The sequence below is a fragment of the Arachis hypogaea genome, chromosome 6, assembly GCF_003086295.3.
Source record: "Arachis hypogaea cultivar Tifrunner chromosome 6, arahy.Tifrunner.gnm2.J5K5, whole genome shotgun sequence".
Lineage (NCBI taxonomy): Eukaryota > Viridiplantae > Streptophyta > Magnoliopsida > Fabales > Fabaceae > Arachis > Arachis hypogaea.
Window position 1 is genome coordinate 64,401,348 of NC_092041.1, and position 16,568 is coordinate 64,417,915.

Genomic DNA, 16,568 nt, shown 5'->3' on the forward strand with positions numbered 1-16,568 from the left:
TTCGACTTGAAAAATGTCATAGAAAAATTAGTACGAGAAGGAAAGTTAGATCGGTTCTTGGCCAACCGGGACGAAGAACCAAGGAAAAGAAGAAGGGATGAGGACGTCGGACGATCTGAACGATCGCCTCGCACACCAGAAAGACATGTCCACATGATTCACGACGGATTTGCTGGGGGAGGAATCTCCAAATCATCCCGCAAGCGACACCTCAAAGAGGTATACCATATCGAAGGACAGAAGGAGACGCCAGACATCCCGGCAATCACGTTTACCAAAGAAGATGCATCCGGAATCATCTCGGGACACGACGACCCCATGGTCATCACGATCATATTGGCAAACGCCAACCTCCACCGCACACTAATCGACCAGGGAAGCTCTGCCGACATCTTATTCAAAAATGCCTTCGACAAACTCGGCCTAGAAGAGAAAGAGCTAAGTGCATACCCAAACAGTCTGTTCGGACTGGGAGATGTCCCAGTTCAACCATTGGGATACGTGTCGCTGCATACAACCTTCGGGAAGGGGAACCAATCTAAAACACTCAAGATAGACTACATTGTGGTCGACGTAAGCTCAGCCTACAATGCCCTGATAGGTCGGACAACGTTAAATCAGCTCGGTGCAATAGTTTCGACTCCGCATCTATGTATGAAATTTCCAACTACAGAAGGGATAGCTATACAATAAGAGCAGATAAAAAGATGGCGCGTCACTGTTACAACGAAAGTCTAAACCTCCGAGGCGAAGCAAGAGAGTTCCACACAATCGAGCTCGGTGGAGCTCAGAGACGAGAAGAGCTCCGACCACAACCCGAGGGAGAAGAAGAAAGAGTCCAGATTGGAGACACCTCGAATAAAACAACTAATATTGGCACGATCCTGAAAGGAGATGCAAAAGAATCATTGATACAGTTTCTACGAGATAATGTTGATCTCTTCGCATGGAAAGCTGCCGACATGCCGGGCATAGATCCCAAACTAATGAGCCACAAGTTGGCAGTCTACCTGGGATCCTGACCGATACAACAAAGACAAAGAAAACTTGGGCCAGAACGATCTCAGGCTGTAGAAGAACAAGTACAAGCACTACTAGAGGCAGGGTTCATAAGGGAAGTCAAATACCCACTATGGCTAGCAAACGTCGTTTTGGCGAAAAATCAAATGGGAAGTGGCGAATGTGCACCGACTACACCGACCTCAACAAAGCCTGCCCAAAAGATCCTTACCCACTCCCAAGCATCGATGCTCTAGTAGATGCTTCATCAGGATACAAGTATCTCTCATTCATGGACGCATACTCAGGGTACAACCAGATACCAATGTATCCGCCAGACCAAGAAAAGACCTCGTTTCTTACACCTAAGGCAAATTATTGCTACATCGTGATGCCTTTCGGCCTGAAAAACACAGGAGCCACTTATCAAAGGCTAATGAATAAAGTCTTCTCAGATCACATCAAAAAAATCATGGAGGTCTACGTAGATGACATGTTGATAAAGACACAAAGCGAAGAGACATTGCTAACCGATTTGATTCAAGTATTCGATACCATAAGGAAGCACGGCATGCGACTCAACCCGGCTAAATGCACCTTCACAGTAGAAGCAGGTAAATTTTTAGGATTTATGCTCACACAAAGGGGAATCGAGGCAAATCCAGATAAATGCCAGGCCATACTCAACATGAAGAGCCCAACCTGTGTCAAAGAGGTACAACAGCTCAATGGAAGGTTGGCAGCCTTGTCCAGATTCTTAGCAGGATCAGCGATAAGATCCCTACCTTTCTACGCTACCTTAAAGAAGGGAAAGAACTTCGAATGGACAGCGGAATGTGAACAAACCTTCAAAGAATTCAAAGAATTCTTGGGGCAACCACCTATCCTATCTCGACCACAAGAGGGAGAATCGCTCATACTATACCTCGCAGTAGGAAGTCGGGCAATAGCCTCAGCGCTGATTCAAGAAGACGAAAGAGGACAACAACCCGTCTACTTCATTAGTAAAGCACTACAGGGGTCAGAGCTGAGCTACCAGAAAATAGAAAAATTTGCATACGCTCTGATACTCACATCCAGGCACATACCATCAAAGTTCGGACCCACCAGCCCATAAAAGGGATATTACAGAAAACAGATCTGGCAGGAAGAATTCTACAATGGGCAATCGAGTTGTCCGAGTTTGACCTCCAATATGAGGCATGGACAACCATCAAATCACAACACCTGGCCGATTTCATCGCAGAATTCACAGACATCCCGGAAATCCCCATAGAGTGGAACATATACGTCGACGGATCCTCAAATAAAACAGGAAGCGGTGTGGGTGTGATAATCGAAAGCAACCAAGGAACTCAACCTGAGCTCTCCCTTAAATTCGGATTCCCGACCTCGAACAATCAAGCGGAATACGAAGCACTACTAGCCGGTTTGAAGCTGGCTAGGGAAGTGGGAGCTCAGAAACTCAACATCTATAGCGACTCACAAGTCGTTACCTCACAAATAACAGGAAGCTACCAAGCTAAAGACCTGATCATGAAAAAATATTTGGATAGAACCAAAGAACAGCTCAGACAACTCGGAGAATACAGGATCTACCACATTCCCCGTGAGCAAAATGCCTGAGCTGATGCACTTTCAAAATTAGCCAGCACCAAACCAGGGGGTAACAACAGAAGTCTCATCCAGGAGATACTACAGAACTCGTCAATATCAGAAGAAGAAGTCCTAGCCATAATAGGTCAGGATCAAGGATGGATGACCCCCATAATAAATTACCTCAAAACAGAAGCACTCCCTACAGATGAAAAGGAGGCAAAAGGGCTAAAAAGGGAGGCACAGTACTACACTATCATAAACAACACACTATACAAAAGAGGGATATCAACACCTTTACTAAAATGCGTACCGACTTCTAACACAAAGGAAGTCTTGGAGGAAGTGCACAGCGGCATTTGTGGTAATCATCTCGGAGCGCAAGCCCTCACCAAAAACATACTCCGGGCGGGATTCTATTGGCCAACTCTACAAAAGGAGGCTACAGAATTTGTGAGGACATGCCCACCATGCCAGAAGCATGCCAACTTTCACATTGCCCCACCAGAAAAGCTCATCAGCGTGACCTCGCCCTGGCCATTTGCGAAATGGGGACTCAACCTTCTCGGACCCTTCCCACAGGGATCGGGACAAGTAAAATTCCTCATAGTAGGAGTAGACTATTTCACAAAATGGATCGAGGCAGAATCCCTAGCCAACGCCACCGCTCAAAGAAGTCGAAAATTCCTATATAGGAACATTATTACGAGGTTCGGGGTACCATACTCCATCACCACGGACAACGGTACCCAATTTACAGAGGCAGGCTTTAGAAAACTGGTGGCCGACTTGAACATAAAACACCAGTTCACCTCCGTCGAACATTCCCAAGCCAATGGACAAGCCGAAGCAGCCAACAAAGTCATATTGGCCGGACTAAAACGAAGGCTACAAGAAGCAAAGGGAGCTTGGGCCGAGGAACTTCCACAAGTCCTATGGGCGTATCGAACAACTCCCCATTCTACTACAAACGAATAACCATTCTGACTAGCATACGGAGCGGAGGCAATGATTCCAATAGAAATCGAGGAGGGATCTCCCCGAGTAGTCCACTACAATGAACGAGTAAACTCCAAACTTCAGAGAGAAGAGCTCGACTTGTTACCCGAGATCCAAGAAAGAGCTTGGATCAGGGAAGAAGCTTTAAAGCGACGAATGGCTTCCAAATACAATCGAAAGGTAGTGCTGAGAAGTTTTGCAGAGAATGATCTCATCCTAATCAGAAACGACATTGGAACAACTCGACTCGGAGAAGGAAAGCTGGCAGCAAACTGGAAAGGACCCTACCGAGTCATTGAAGTACTGGGGAAGGGCTACTACAGACTGTCCAAGCTTGATGGACGAGAGCTTCCCCGATCATGGCACGCCTGCAACCTAAGAAGGTACTACAGTTAGAAAAGGTAAAGGATCTCACTAAATGGATGCGCTCTTTTTCCTGAAAAGGTTTTTTAATGAGGCACCATATCGAGACCTAGATCATACCCGACTTAAAGGGACAAGGAAATTCCCACTTGTATATATTTGCATTTTTTCTTTGAATAAAGTTTATTGAGATATTCTACAAGATTCCAAGACACATTAATCTGAAGTATTCATCGTTCGATTATAAAGCAACAGGTTGGCAGAAAGTGAAAAACAAATTCACTACGCGACCACGATAAAGACAATCGTCTGATAAAGGTGAAAACGCGATTCACCCTAAAGACGATCTAAAGATGCCAACCATTTTCTACAAATCGGCAAAGATGAACACAGAGTAATGTAAGAAGTTATCGAAAGCAATCCAAAAAAAAAGAACCTGACGAGGTCATACGGATAGCTAATATAATAACTTAAAAGACTGACCGACGTTCAGAAGCCGGACCAAGTCAACCCAAGTTATAAGTAAACCCTGAAAAGAGGTCTGGCCAACCCTATTAAAGAGGATTACTTTAACTTAGAAGGGACTGACATAACAAAGTCAGCCCAAAACTAAAAAAAGTTATACGAATAGTCCCTGAAAGAGATCTGACAAAGATCCAAGAAAGAGGACTACGAAAATAACTTAAAGGAGACCGACGTAACCAAGTCGGACTCCTACCATTAAAAAGTTATCAAAGTAATCCCTGGAAGAGACCTGACAAAGGTCCAAAAAAAAGAGGATTACAGGAATAATTTAAAGGAGACCGATATAACTAAGTCGGACTCCTACCATTAAAAAGTTATCAAAGTAATCCCTGGAAGAGACCTGACAAAGGTCCAAAAAAGAGGACTACAGAAATAACTTAAAAGGAGACCGACATAACGAAGTCGGACTCCTGCTACTGAAAAGTTATACAAGTAACCCCTGAAAGAGATCTGATAAAGATCTAAAGAAAGAGGATTACAGAAATAACTCAGAAGAGACCGACCTAAACGAAGTCGGACTCCTACGAACAAAAGTAATCCCTGAAAGAGACCTAATGAAGGTCTAGGAAAGAGGATTACAGAAATAAAGGGAATCAACGCAAAGAAATCAGTTGGAGAAACACCAAAAATACCTACAAAAATGAGAAAACAAGTAGGATCCACACGAATACAGAGGATCCATGCTATAAACGATAAGCACGAGGTAATCCAAAAAGGTCAAACTGCAAGGTCCAACATTCTCAGAAAACAGAAGAAAAAACCTTGATATGATCTACAAAGTTTTAAAGCCTCGGAGGCCATCAAAAAAGGATAACGAGCTACTTTTGTTTTTCAAAAGGTTGCCAGACAAAACAACCAGAAAACATCAGCAAATAAATAAAAAGTTTTAAGAGCCCACAAGCCGGGCCAACTAACATGAGAATCCAGAAAAAGATCAGCAAACATCAGGAGCATCCTTGGTAGTATCAGGACAAGGAGAAGGAGGACGAGTCTGAATAGGCACGGCATCTATAGTTCCATCCTCCCGGTTCAGAACTTGGCAATCCGAATCAGGTGCAACCGGAGGTGCAGAGGTAGTCGACACTTTGGCAGAGGACACAGGAGGAGGATCAGCATCATCATCACCCTCGTCATCAGAGACAATCTTGCCATCTCTGACAACATTGTCTAAACTGAAAAGGGTGAGATCGGCCTCGGGAGCAATGACCCGAACTTGCTCCTTCAAGTTCTCGTAAGCAGCAGTCACGCTGCCGACAAGATGACCTTGGAGCTCAGAATAATCCTTCCGAGCACTGTCCAACTCCCCCCTCATACGCATCACCTCCCGATAAGTTATAACATAACTATCTTTATGCATCAGGGCCGCGTCCTCGGCCAACCTCAAAGAAGCCGCCAATGAAAGAGAACTCGCCTTCTCATTCTCTAGATCCTTCTCTAACTTGGTCACCTTTAATTCGAGCTCCTCCTTCAGCCCCTTCATCCGGTCAAACTCTTGCTTTGCCTCCTCCATAAATGCCTTGGTGGCTTGAAGAGGGAGACTTTGAGCAGTCCGGTGTATAGCGGCCGCCATAAATGCCATCTGCACGTGATTCCGGGCCATAAATTCCAAATGATGGAGGATGGACACATCGTCCATCGAAAGGGTACCATAGGGCCCAATTTGTTGATCTATGAACTCGATGGCATTGAAGTCAGGGGCATTAAGGTCGAAGGGCTCAACCGTCTTTTGCTTCTTACTTGGAGGGGCAGCAGATGGAACGGCAGAAGCAGGATGAGGATCCACCAAGCGGACCCAAGGTGTCGGAATCGCTTTCTTCACTATGGGGGAACTCGGCACTGATGGCTTCTCGCGCACTTGGGAGGACCCCTCCCCAGCCGCCTTGGCGGCAATATTCCTGGCAGCAGTCGCCTTCTGCACCCTCTTAAAAGCTTTCATGGATTCGTTATTCTTCATTGCCTCTGCAAATAAAACAAAAGTCAAACTACAAATCGAACAAGTCGGAAATACAACTACAAGTAAACATAAACAGATAGCAAAGAAAACACAAGATACCCAGTTCAGTTTGAAGAAGAGAACGATTGGTTAGAAATTTCTTTGTATCAAGATGGGGATGCTGACCCCAGCGCTCTTCCAAAATAATCACAAAGGCCCGCTCAGCCTCATCCAACATGTCCCAAGAATACCTGGAGACCCTCACATCTTTTTGCCATTCCAAGGGAAAGGCAGGCTCATCATTTTCGTCCAAGAAAAAAGGGCCGAGCTCCTTCAACAGCTTGGACCTTGAAAAAGTAGTTTTTAAAATCACGGAATGACTCGTCAAACATGGAAAAGACCTTCTTTCCCTGGGTAGAGCGAAAGGAGACCCAAGCTGCCTTCTTTTTTACCACTCCGGGCTTAGTCAAGACAAACAGATAGAAAAAAAGAGATTGGGAAGCAGGGATACCAAAACCATTGCACAACAATTGAAAAATCTTTATAAAACCCCAGGAATTAGGGTGAAGTTGAGAGGGGGCAATATTACAAGACCATAATAGGTCGGTTTCAAATTGAGTAAAAGGAAGGGTAATACCCAGCGGACCAAAGAAAAAGTCATAAACATAAAAGAAAGGGCGACCATCAACAACCCGAGTTGAAAAACAGACTCTCTCGTCAGAAGAAGGAGGGACAAGTTCATAGTTCTTCTCATCACCAGAATTGCTACAGACACTATGAAACTGCCTAAGCTGAGCACAAAACTCAGAATCAGCCAGCGAGACACACAGGAGAACCATGGAGTCCACCCAATCGGTCATACCCGCAGGAACCTGGGAAGGCATCTCTACAACGTTATTTCGGGAAGACATGAGGCCAACTAAATCCTACAAAAAGAAAAGAAGAGTGGATTACTTAAAAAAAATCTCAGACATGGGTCAAAACATCTCAAACGGACGGATTAATCAAAAAAGGGAAAAACCCTAAGACTCAAGAGAAGAAGTCTTGGAGCATCCCTTGGAGGCAGTAAACAAGAAGGGTCCTCAAAATCATTCCTACAATCTACATCTTGGCACTCATCAGAATAAAGTCCAAAAAAGAAAGCAAAGGAAGCAAAAAACGTAAAAAATCCACCCTTCTACAGTTTATCAGGAAAAGCATTGCTCCTACACTTTACCAACACTACTGCTACAGTTCATCAGAACACCAAAAAGGCCAATGGAAAAATAGCAAAGGCACAAACTTCTCAAAATCAAGCAAAATCATTATCCAAGGCACAAACAGAAACAACGGCAACATGCAAAAGAAAAAGATTCAAGCAAACAAAAGATTCGCACCAAAAAAGAGAAAAAACCATAGCATGCAACAAGTCAAGCACGATAAAAGCAGAAAGATCCAAACTTTCTCCAAAAGGAAGATCAAAAGGAAAACTCCATCGCAAAAGCAGAAATAAACGAGGAAACACGAAATGGGACTAACCTGGAGAATAGAAGAAAACCTCGAAGAAAACTGAAGAGTAGAAGCAACAAATCTACCCCCTCGAAGTGGAAGAATGCAAAGACAGAAGGAGAAAATGTGGAATCAGCCCTCTTCTGAAAACGCAGTAGCAGAACAGACGTCACAAAGAAGAAACTACAAACTCTGGGCATGAAACAGAAAATGAGAGAGTAAAGGGAGGAGTTACGGAGAAGAAGTGAAGAAGAGAAACCGTTTTTTGATTGAGAGATTCAAAATAAAAGCCAAGAGAGAATGGGGCAATTAATGCCAATTAAATGCGGATGTTAAAACCGCTTGCGTTCCCAAAAAAGCGCTAATACAAAAAGCGCGCACTTTTAGAGGAAACGTTCTACATTCAAAAAAGACTCTACAAAGAAAGGAATCGACAAAATGCTTGAGTTTGACTTCACTGAAGAAAGGACCGAAGTCAAAAGACTCGGCCTCGAAAAATGAAGACAAAGCTCAAGCTGGGGCATTGTTCATACCCTGGATCGAGCTGTCCGATCCAGGATGTTCTACAGACAAAGCGACCGACCTCTTCAGGTCAGGACAACCCGACCTCTCCTCAAAAGAGCTCGGACAAGTCACAGGAAAGCCCAAACAAAGGGCCCAAATAGAGGAACACGTCCCAAATCCAAGGGCAGCCCAAGCCCGTAGAGATAAAGGCGGTTCCCTTAAAGATGACCTCACTTAAAGATAAGATAAAGATAAGATAAGATAACTAACTTATCTTATCCACAGAAGGCCACATTTCACCACTATAAATACACTGGAGCACCCAGGTATAACTCATACTCTAATTCTACTCAATACCTGCTTAATACCCTTGCTAACTTAAGCGTTCGAGTCCCTTGCAGGTACCCCCCACCCTCCGGGGACACAGAATCAGCGCCACCACCAAGTCCAACAAATCGGACACATCATTTCCGACCGCCGTACACCCTCCGGACACGTCAGCTCCGACCAACACAGAAGATCTCGTCCGAGATCGACCTACAGTTTCAGGTAACCCTCGAAACAATTGGTGTCTGTAATCTGCATGATTATAGTGAAATTCCATTATTGTTATGATGGAGACTGGATGTAGGCTGCATTGCATTTAGTAGCTGAACTAGGATACTTCTTGGTGTGATTCTCTCTTTCTCTTCTACTCCATTACTGTTTCTGTTGCGTAAGAGACAAAATTGAAAAATATCTCTTCACTGGTTACGAGACAAAAAGATAATGTCTCTTGACTAGTGACGAGACAAAAAGCAGAAATATCTCCTCAAAGCATTCTAAAAGGCAGAAAGTGACACTCAGCAAAAGGGGCTAAGATTCAACCCCCTTCTCTTAGCCACTGATAACCATCAATTGGTATCAGAGCTTAGTCTCAAAGAGATCAAGCTTTGCAGCTTAGAGAAAAGATCCTGATGGCAGAAAACAGTGGCTCAAATCTGGTGGCTTATACTCTGACAGAAGGGCAATCAAGCAACAAACCTCCTCTTTTCAATGGAAAGAATTACACTTATTGGAAAGAAAGAATGAAGATTTTTGTTCAGTCAGTGGATTACAGACTTTGGAAGATAATTCTTGAAGGTCCACAATTTTAAACCACTACAGGAGCTGATGGTGTGGTCTCTCTCAAAAGCGAAGCTAGTTGGACAGAAGAAGACAGAAAAAAGGTGGAGCTCAACGCCAAAGCTATCAACTTGCTTAATTGTGTGATTAGCTTCGAGGAATACAGACGGGTATCAAGATTCACAATGGCAAGGAAAATCTGGGACAAGCTTCAAATTACTCATGAAGGAACAATCCTTGTAAAGAAAACCAGAATAGACATGCTGAACAGAGAATATGAAATGTTCTTAATGAAGGAAGGAGAATCAATAGATGAACTGTTTGAATGATTCAACATCATCATCAATGGCTTGGATGCTATGGGGATTAGATATCCTGAATCTATGTTTGTGAGGAGAATTTTGAGAAGTCTCACAAAAGAGTGGGAAACTAAGGCTATAGTGATATCTGAGAGTAGTGGTCTTGATTCTATGACTTATGATTATTTGAGAGGAAATTTACTTGCCTTTGAAAATACATACTTAAAAAAATATACTAAAAGAAAAGGAATACCTCACAAATCTGTTACTGACCCCCTGGATGAGGAATCCAGTGATTATTCTTTTGAAAATGAATTTGTTTTGTTTGCAAAAAAATTCAAGAAAATGGTGAAGCTAAAAGAAAGGAGCTGAAAGCGGTTCAAGGAAACCAAGGAAAGATTCCAGTAAAGTGATCTGCTACAATTGCAAAGAGGCTGGGCACTTAAATCTGATTACCCTAAACTGAAGAAGGAAGAGAAGCCAAAGAAGGGAAAGAAAAAAGGACTGATAGCCTCATGGGAAGACATAGAGAATGATTTTCATGAAAATGAAGAATCAGAAACCAAGTCTCAAACTTGCCTTATGGCAGATCACGTTGAGCAGGTAGTATTTCATAACCGTGACACTGAAGATCTTCATCTCATGATTGATCATCTTTCTGAAAAAATCAAATTTTTCCTAAGTGGAAACCAAGATCTTGAATCATAAATTACTATTGTTAAAGCTGAAAATGGTTTTCTCGAGGATAAATTAAGGGAGGCTGAAACTGTAGTTGAACTTGTTAAAGAAAACAAGCAGTTGAATGCTCAACTTAAAAGCTATGAATACCACCATTATGTAACTGCAAATTTGAATTATTTTGAAGAAAATGAGTGGCTGCATGAGGAGATAAAAAGGCTTAAAAAAGACTTAGCCAACTTTGCACAAAGTTCAGAAAATTTAAATCAACTCTTGGCTAGTCAAAAATCACTTTATGATAAAGCTTGTTTGGCTTTTCATCAAAATACAAAATCTATTGAGAAACCTTACTTTGCAAACATGGCGTCGTTTTCTAATGATATAAGGTTTCAAAACCCAACAAGCTTTGTGAAAATAGCAACTCATGGATTTTGCAGATTTTGCAATCGAAATGGTCATTTTCCCATTCAATGTTTCTTTAGTGAAAGAATGATTGGTGATAAAGTTTGTAAAATTTTTTTTGATTACAATGGCTTGGGACAAAGAAGATGGTTTGATGTTAAAGGATCCAAAAAGATTTGGATACCTAAGGTCACTTGAGCTTATTTTGCAAGTTTACCTAGCATCCAAGAGGAATGACAACATGTGGTATATGGATAGTGGATGCTCTAGGAATATGATCGAAAAGGAAACCTTCTTCATTAAGCTTGACGAATATGATGGAGGGTTTGTCACTTTCGGTGATAATGGAAAAGGAAAGATAGTGGCCATAGGAAAAGTTAGTAAAAGTTTCTCTTCTTTCATAAATGATGTTCTTCTTATTGATGGTTTAAAACACAATTCACTAAGCATTAGCCAATTATGTGACCTTGGTTATGAAGTCATTTTTAGAAAATTATATTGTTTAGTTATTTGTGAAAAATCTGGTGAAATCTTGTTTGAAGCCAAAAGATGTAATAATGTGTATGGAATGACTCTTTAGGATTTAAAGGATCAAAAAGTAACATGTTTTACCTCTCTTGAATCTGAAAAATGGTTATGGCATAAGAAGTTAGGTCATGCAAGCATGTACCAAATTTCTAAACTTGTTAAGAAAAACTTGGTGAGAGGAATTCCCAACATTAAATTTGATAAGGATATTACTTGTGATTCTTGTCAACTAGGCAAACAAGTAAAATCCTCTTTTAAACCTAAAGATGCAATTTCCACCAAAAGGCCACTAGAAATGTTGCATATTGATCTTTTTGGTCCAACAAGAACTCAAAGTTTAGGAGGTAAACACCATGGTTTGGTAGTGGTGGACGACTACCCTAGATTTGGTTGGGTTCTCTTCCTAGCTCATAAGAATGATGCTTTTCTTGCTTTTTCCACTCTTTGCAAAAAGATTCAAAATGAAAAGGATTTGAAAATAGCCCATTTGAGAAGTGATCACGGAAAAGAATTTGAAAATTGTGATTTTGAAAAATTTTGTGATGATTTTAGCACTGCCCATAACTTTTCATGTCCTAGAACTCCTCAACAAAATGGGGTAGTTGAAAGGAGGAATAGAAGCATTCAAGAAATGACTAGGGCTATGCTTTGTGAAAATAATGTTCCGAAATTTTTGTGAGCTGAAGCTGTAAATACAGCTTGTTATATTTTGAATAGGACTATCATTAGAAAAGAGTTAAAGAAAACTCCTTATGAGCTATGGAAAAGAACTCCTCCTAATCTTAAATATTTCTACATATTTGGATGCAAGTGTTTTGTGCTTAACAATAAAGAAAATCTTGGAAAATTTGATCTAAAATCCTATGAGGGAATGTTTGTTGGATACTCCACCGCTAGCAAGGCTTATAGAATTTACCTCAAAGAACATAGAACCATAGAGGAATCCATACACGTGTCTTTTTGTGATACTAATTCAATTTCCAGTGTCGTGGTAGAAGATGATTTAGGTTATGAAGATTTTGTCAATCAGGAAGTCAGTGACGAAAACCCAAAATCTATCCCAAGTGAAGAACCTGTATGCCCGTCCAGATTTGTCTCATCGGGATGGAGGAGACATTTCAGTTTTGTCTCCTAAACCAGTAAGAGAATCCAGAAATGAACTATCTGCTGAAGCTCATCAAGGCAAAACTTACCTAGAAAGCCAAGAGAATGGAAGTCTATGAAGGGTTATCCTCATGATTTTATCATTGGTGAACCTTCCCAAGGCGTAACCACAAGATCCTCAACCAAGAAGCAAGCCGAACAAAGCAATGTTGCTTTCTTGTCACAAATGGAGCCTTTCAATGTAAAGCAAGTTCTTGAAGACCCCTCTTGGGTCAAACCCATGGAAGAAGAGCTAGCTCAATTTGACAAGAATGAGGTTTGGACACTTGTACCGAATTCAAAAGGTAAGAAGGTAACCGGTACAAAGTGGATCTTTAAAAAAAATTGGGTGAGGATGGTAGTGTTGTTCGTAACAAGGCTAGATTAGTGGCCCAATGTTACGATCAAGAAGAAGGCATTGATTTCGATGAGTCTTTTGCTCCGGTATTGCTGGAAGAAATTAGGTTGCTTCTTGCCTATGCTGCCCATAAGTGTTTTAGAATGTTCCAAATGGATGTTAAATGTGCTTTCCTTAATGGCTTTATAGAGAGAGAAGTATTTGTGGCACAACCCCCCGCTTTTGAAAATAAAGAATTTCAAATCATGTTTTCAAACTTTCAAAGGCTCTTTATGGCCTTAGGCAAGCTCCAAGAGCTTGGTATGAAAGGCTTAGTGCCTTCTTATTGGAAAATCACTTTCAAAGGGGTACCATCGATACAACCTTATTTATTAAAGTATCTAATGATGATATTCTTCTTGTTCAAGTTTATGTGGATGATATAGTGTTTGGATCGGCCAATGAATCCTTGTGTGAAGAGTTTGGAAAACTCATGACTAGTGAGTTTGAAATGAGTTTAATGGGAGAACTAACATTTTTTCTTGGTTTCTAAATTAAACAAACTCCTAGTTGTATTTTTATTCACCAAGGAAAATATGCAAAAGAATTAATCAAGAAATTTGGTCTAGAAAATTCCAAACCTATGGGAACACCTATGCATCCGAATACTAAACTTGAAAAGGAGGAAAATGGCAAAGATGTGGATGAAACATGGTATAGAGGAATGATTGGCTCACTTATGTATCTTACTTCCTCTAGGCCGGATAATGTCCAAAGTGTGGGTGTATGTTCACGGTTTCAATCTCACCCAAAAGAATCCCATCTTTTGGCCATCAAAAGGATCATTAGATACATTAAGGGAACATGTGATTATGGCTTATGGTATCCTAAATCTGATGACTTTTGTGCAGTAGGGTTTTGTGATGCAGATTATGCAGGAGATCGGATGGATAGAAGGAGCACATCTGGAATGTGTTGCTTCCTTGGAAGCTCACTAAACATGTGGTCAAGCAAGAAACAAGCCACGATTGCTCTATCCACGGCTGAAGCTGAATATATATCTGCCTCTACTTGTTGTTCTCAATTAATTTGGTTAAAAACTCAGTTAGAAGATTATAAATTGAAAATCAATAGCATACATTTATTTTGTGATAATATGAGTGCAATAAACATTTAAAAAAATCCTGTTTTGCACTCTAGAACCAAGCACATTGAAATGAGATATCACTTTATTAGAGAACATGTGCAAAAGGGAACTATTGATATTCAATTTGTAAAATCTGAGGAACAACTTGCTGACATTTTCACTAAACCGATGTGTGAAGATAGGTTTTATTCATTGAAGACCAGTTTGGGGTTGATAGAATTAAGTTTTGTTGATAAATGGTGATTTTATTGATTCTATTTGTTTTTGTCTCGAAGGAAGCAGGGAGTCAAAACTGGGCAAGTAATGAACTCTTCAAAGGAAGACTTGTATAAAGCCCAAAAAATTTGTGGATTAAAGATGAAGAATTTGTGCCCTATTGCCCAACATGCTGTAACCAGCTATTGGGCCTATATAAGACAAACTTTGTTCACATGATATGGGCTCATTATCTTTAAATCATAAAACTCTTTTATTTTTTAAATTAATTTTTCAACATGCCATCACTTTAGTTCATTTCAAGTCATGTCAGTTTTAATTTGTTGTCATTCCTCATGACTCGTATTTTCGGTTTTCAAATTTTTTTAAAAAAATTCAAATTAATTTTTGAAAACCGTTTCCATTAATGATTTTGCTTTAAAAGAGAAGGTTTTGTTCCTAGCATTAATGACAGATCTTTCACTTCTAAAAAGCGGATCAAATCTGAGGGTAGCTGTTTATGACACCTTTGTTCTTTATGCTGTTTTGAACTCCATTCTCATATCTTTAGCTTACTTTATGATTCATCATATGCGGGACTGTGTGAAAAGTGATAAAAGGAGTAACTTGCCATATGGTATGTTTTTTTATACTTGCTGGATTGAGCATTTTAATGTTGATTTGAGTAATAAGCGTGTTGAGAATAAAGTGTCCACAATCAAAGGTGGTGGTGTACCGCAACATGCTAAAGGTAAAGATGTTCTCTTGGAGTTTGCTGCCATATCCAAGCAAATGGTAAAATCCAACAAAGAAGCAAGAAAGCTTGCATTGCAAAATGATATGCTTGGCTTAAGTCTTATGAAAGGATAAACTTGCTCTTAAAGCATTTGGATTCGGTTGATGAGGACATGGCTCCTTTCGTGAAAGAAGATGATGTTCTAGAATCTAATGAAGGAAATTCTAATGCCTAAGTTTGCTCCCTGTTGCTACTGCTGCTGAATGCTCTGTTATTTTGCTCTCTGTGTATTTGACTCAGTGGAACTATTTTCATTTGTTTTGGATGACTGTACAAAACTTAACTTTGTTGCTGTTTTGTTTTATGCTTGAATGATTATGGACTGCATTGCTTTTTTCTCCATTTTTTGCAGGGTCCCTCCTTGATGACAAAAGGGAGAGAAGAGAAAAATGGCTGAATTGAAACTGTTATGTTTCATTGATTTGTTGCCCTGTTTTGCTCTGTTTTATGCTCTGATCTGGCTCTGCTTTGAGCACTTTATGTTATTGGATTAATTTCGACTTGAGCTTTGATTGTCATTGATAAATTTATTTGTTCAAATGTATGTGTGCTTACTGGACTATGGAATTTTATCTAAGGTGTTGGTTGCTTGAATATTTCTTTGAAATTAGGATTCTACCAAATCATCAAGGGAGTTTTCTAATCCGAATCCTTTTCAATTCAGCTTTAATAATGTTTGTCATCAAACGGGAGATTATAGAGTTTGGAAAACTTATATTTAATTAAATGATGATCAAACATTATTAAAATGTAAATTAGGAAATTATTAAAATTAAGTGTATTATTTAATGCTTCCAATGGTTTGTTTGATAGTGTGGAGGAGGAAGAAATTAATTTCCTATTGGGCCAAAAGGATAGAGCAGCCCACTTTGGTCAAAGAATCATTTTATCTTTTTGCAAAATTAATTCAAACATAAAGTGGCTGAATTTTGAGATAGTTAAGCCCAAATCAGAAGCCCATAAACCAAAGTTGATAAATCAAAGAATGGAGCCCAAGGATCTCAAGCATGCCTCATTGCTCCATACTTTGGTTATTGGAATCCAAATTTTAATTAAAAGCATGCTTTCCACAGATACTATTCTCTATGGGTGATGGAATTCAAATTTGATTAAATGAATTTAATGCATGCATTGGTAACAGGAAAGAGAAAATACAATTGATTTGATGGCATTTAATTTCCACACATTATAAGCCATGGAAAAGGGAAGTAGATAATTAACTCATTTTAATTTCCTTCTTTACTTCCAGTAAAAGCTTTTCTCTCTTCTCTCTCTACTTTTCGGTCACATCCATTAGGAAAGAAGATGGAAAAAAGAACAAGCTATAAGAAGAAGGAAGAAGAAGCTAAGCACAAGCAAGAGGCCAAGGTGATGATGCCTCTTGCAAAATGGAGATCTATAGTATGGTGTGGCTGAGATCTTTGCCACTAATGGTAAGATGTGGTGAATAAGTCTCAACCTCTCCATACCCAAAAATGGAAGAAATCCATTTCGGTCAGAGAAGAAGATCCCTGGGGTATGGCTCGTCTCTA